This window comes from Gopherus evgoodei, chromosome 1 (assembly GCF_007399415.2).
Source record: "Gopherus evgoodei ecotype Sinaloan lineage chromosome 1, rGopEvg1_v1.p, whole genome shotgun sequence".
In the NCBI taxonomy this organism is placed as follows: Eukaryota; Metazoa; Chordata; order Testudines; family Testudinidae; genus Gopherus; species Gopherus evgoodei.
Genome location: NC_044322.1, coordinates 217,757,142 through 217,761,244, shown reverse-complemented (window position 1 = coordinate 217,761,244; position 4,103 = coordinate 217,757,142). Strand labels below are relative to the sequence as shown.

The window sequence follows — 4,103 nt, the reverse complement described above, 5'->3', positions numbered from 1 at the left end:
TATAAAGCACTTTAAGATAGACAGATGTAAATGTCTAAACAAGTGAAGTATATTGGTATTATTATTAAAAGATAAGATATCTAATTCCAGCTGCTAAAACGTGGCTCCTTAGCTCAGCTACTTTGTGTCCTGGCCTTTCTTGGACGCATAATACATCAACTTTCCACAGTCACAGGCTACACAACAGAGGTGATTTCCTGTGTGTCCTTTACAAATGGATCCTGGGATATTCCCTAGAGCTTTTCATATACCGTATTAAGATACATTAACACCTTTGTGTTTACATAGCAACTCTTCTCCTTCACTTTTTGAAACAGTGAGTCAGAAACCAGCGGTGCTGTAACTGTGCAGGCAAACGAGAGAATTCCAATCTCAAATAATTTTCAGAAAATCTGAGCCTGTTTCTTTCAAAAAGGTAAGTGTTAGCCCAGACCCTGGAATTTTTTCTCTGAATGTTTTCAAAGAGTTCCCTGAGAATCCTTACCTTTCCTGGGTTCCCCTCACACACAGGCACAGAACATGGTTTACAACAGCACACTCTAATACTGCCTTTCCCTTTAGTACTGCCCTCTAGTGTTAGAACTAAATATGTGTCCCAAGGCTCGGTATTTTACTTCACCCCACATACTGTACTTCAAATACAAAATTGAGAGTACTACATCCCGTTGAGCAGGAAAATTTGGGGTGGGAGTGGTTGGACCTTTTGGAAAGGCTCTGAAAGGAAGGATGAGTCTCTGATGCTCCTGACCTAGCAAACTTCTAAAGGGAACAGACAAACGTGAGTGGGAAATAGCTCATATCCGCTCACAAATAAACCTCAGGGGAGAGAGAGTGTGTCAGTCACATGATTTGCAGAGTCTAAGGGCTGGTCTACACTACTGGGGGATCGATCTAAGATACTCAACTTCAGCTACGTGAATAGTGTAGCTGAAGTCAAAGTATCATAGATCGAGTTACCTACCATCCTCACGGCATGGGATCGACTTCCGCGGCACCCCATGTCGACTCCGCTACCACCATTCGCATTAGTGGAGTTCCAGAGTCGACAGGAGCATGTTCAGGGATCGATATATCGCATCTAGATGAGACGCGATATATCGATCCCCGAGAAATCGATTGCTACCCGCCAATACGGCTGGTAGTGAAGACGTACCCATACTGTGGCAGTCATTGTGACAGAGATGAATGTATGGACATTTTAACTGAGTAATCTATCAAATCTTCAGGACAAGAAAGGGTGAAACCAAAGCTTTTCAGTCCTCCATCTGTGACATTTTTAAGATCCAAGAAGTTCACATGCCCACACTCAGATGCCAGTTAAATATATATTTATTAAGCTAGAGTAAAAAAACTGCTTCCACAAGATTAAGAGTGATAACATCAAAAAAGAAATAAAAATTTTAATTACTTATCTGACAGCCAGAGTAGGGGCCTGATCCCATTCTCACTAAAATCAAAGGAAAGATGGCTCTTGATTACAGTGGGTATTAGATCATGCCTTAGATTTTATTACATCTTTTGAGGTGATTCACTGAGCCTCTCTACCTTTTCTCAGACATGGAGACAGGAGCTGACTGATAGCATTCAGCAGCCTGAGACTCAAACAGACTCTCAGTCATTGCTGAGAGAGAGAACCAGCCAAGGGACAGCTATGATCTTTTCCTTCTGATCTGTGGAGTGACTGAAGTGTTACATAACTCAATAACAACAAAAATATTGACAAAATATAATTGAGTGAATTAGGTGGCAAGTAGTTTTAAATGCTCAATGTTTGGTGACTTGCCCGGGCAGAGAAACTCTCTGGTAGGACTGATGCAAATACTTTCAGAAGTAGCAAATTTGCCTAAACACTGATCCTGCAGCTAGGAGCCACAACCCCCAGACCAGCACCTACACTAAGCATTTGAGCATGCCTATACTGAGGCATGTCTGATGTGGCCTATGTTGGTAGCCAAAAAGCTAACCCCTGTAGCTTTTAGATAACTGGTTATGCTGCTGTTTGAGTGCTGGGCGTGACTTCCTATCAACTCACACAAGGAAACAATTCTGAGTTTTCAGAGATACTTCAGTGTGCAGTAGGTATATTTTCCACACCTCTTAAGAAAGGCTGTGCATTCTTCTGAGCTGGCACTTGTAGAAAAGGACTGTGGGATATTTATCTTTAAAAATAGGAGAGGACCCCTGGAATTTTCCAGGAAAGAGATCTTGTTTAAACAAAACAAAGCTCTATTTTCCAAGCTTATCTATATGATTCCAGATACAGAGCCAGATTCTGCAGTCATTTACATGTATGTAAATTCATAATAACTCCTTTAACTTCAGTGGAATTACTCTAGATTTACTCCAGAAAGCACAATTTGGCCTATGCTCTTTTACATGGACCTGCTTCTCAAGTGACACTTGGCACTGTGCAGAATCCTGGCTGATACCTGTTTCAGTTTGGGATTGCCCAAGATCAAGATCATAGTGTCCCATGGAATAGGCAGCCATCACAACTGTACAGATGACATCCCAGCTGCTGTTAGTTGAGAAGATGTTAGTTAATGTGAGAATCAAAGCAACAAAATTGAAAAGATATAGAATAAGGAAGGAGAAGATGGATTTAATGGCACCCATGTGGGTCTCCGTGTTGGGTTCTGTGAAGCCAGTTGCCTTGTTTTCCATTTTCCTGGTGTGTCTCCACAGAAAGGTGATTAACAGGACAGTGGAAGCAACAAACACTAGTACAGGCAGACATATCCCAATGTTGTCGAGAAGAATCTGGGGAAACAAATTGATCTCCTTCGCAACTGTCTCCTTTGCGCTGTTTGCCATGGAGTTGTTGCAGTGCACATTGTAGATGTTCCACAAGAAAGGAAAACTGCTCAGTAAGGAGAAAAGAGATGATTCTACCGCATCCATGGAACCAGAAAGGGCATTTTTCACTTCAGTCAAATGAACAGGGTCTGGGTGAAGCTGGCAATCTTGGCACAGTAGAAGACACTGAGCCAAGCAGCAAACCAGAGGCTGGAGTAGTTCAGAAACATGATGAGAGTATTGAAAATGTTGTATACCTTATCCTCATTATAAAAGGCTGGATAGAACATGCTGCAAACCACCATCAGCATGAACCAGGTCTGCAGGCAGAGTCTGGATAAGCTCAGGAAGATCAAGATCATATCACAGTAGGACAGTTTCCTGATCATGACCCAGTTGCTGAGATTGATAGCCACAAAATGACTCCATTTCCCCCAATTCCTATGATCGATTCAATGGCTAAAATAATCAGATAGAAGAGAGAAATTTGAGTTGGCTTGTCTGCCCTCCGGGAAGCACAGTCTTCACCTGACATCCTTGTGGGCTCCTAAAAGCTCTGGACATGTAGGAATATGCCTGCATATAGATTCTGGTGTCAGCTGGCTGCTGTCCCCAAAATTCCTGCCTATTTATCTCAGAAGAAGAACACTACAATAGATCATTTCTCATTTATTTTGTTTATTTCTTGCATTATTTGATGATCAAAAGTCCAGCTACGTTCTCTGGCCATGCAAATTGGGGAATGCTTGAATTACTTCCTATTTACTTCTCAGACAGAAGGGCTTGAAAAGCAGTTTGAAAATCTTACTTTTTATAAGTTCACAAAGTTCTCCCTGGATTCATATCCCTACAATGTGTGTACCTTTTTTTATCCCAGCACTGGACCCTGAACCCTCTCTTCTTTCACTGATTAGAACCTTTTATTTTGGAGGAGTTGAGGGACAGGTCCTATCAACCTGAGAGAGTATTTTATTTTTTTTTATCCAGAACTTTCAATCCTTTCCTTTTCTACACACAAACACACAGCTAGATGTTTTGGATCTCTTTTATTTCACTTTGAATGGTTTTTGTGCCAGCCCTTGGTGTGCTTTGGTTTTGTTTTGCTTTGTGTGTGTTTGCAACCTTGAACTCGGGGGTTTGAAAACACAAAAGTCAAAGGAAAACACAATCAAAACTGCATGATTTGACCTGGTTTGGAATCAAAGCAACTGACTGGGGATTTGCTGCTGGTGGACTATTCAATACACCTCAGCTTCCAGCCTAGTATATTGATCAAATTCTGATAGAGCTACTTATTGCTCCTCCTT

At 41.5% G+C, this 4,103-nt stretch overlaps 1 pseudogene; it reads right to left on the bottom strand.

Moving 5' to 3' along the window:
* Positions 1 to 2,372: 2,372 nt before the first annotated feature.
* Positions 2,373 to 3,331, bottom strand: LOC115644412 (annotated as a pseudogene).
* Between the last annotated feature and the right edge of the window lie 772 nt (positions 3,332 to 4,103).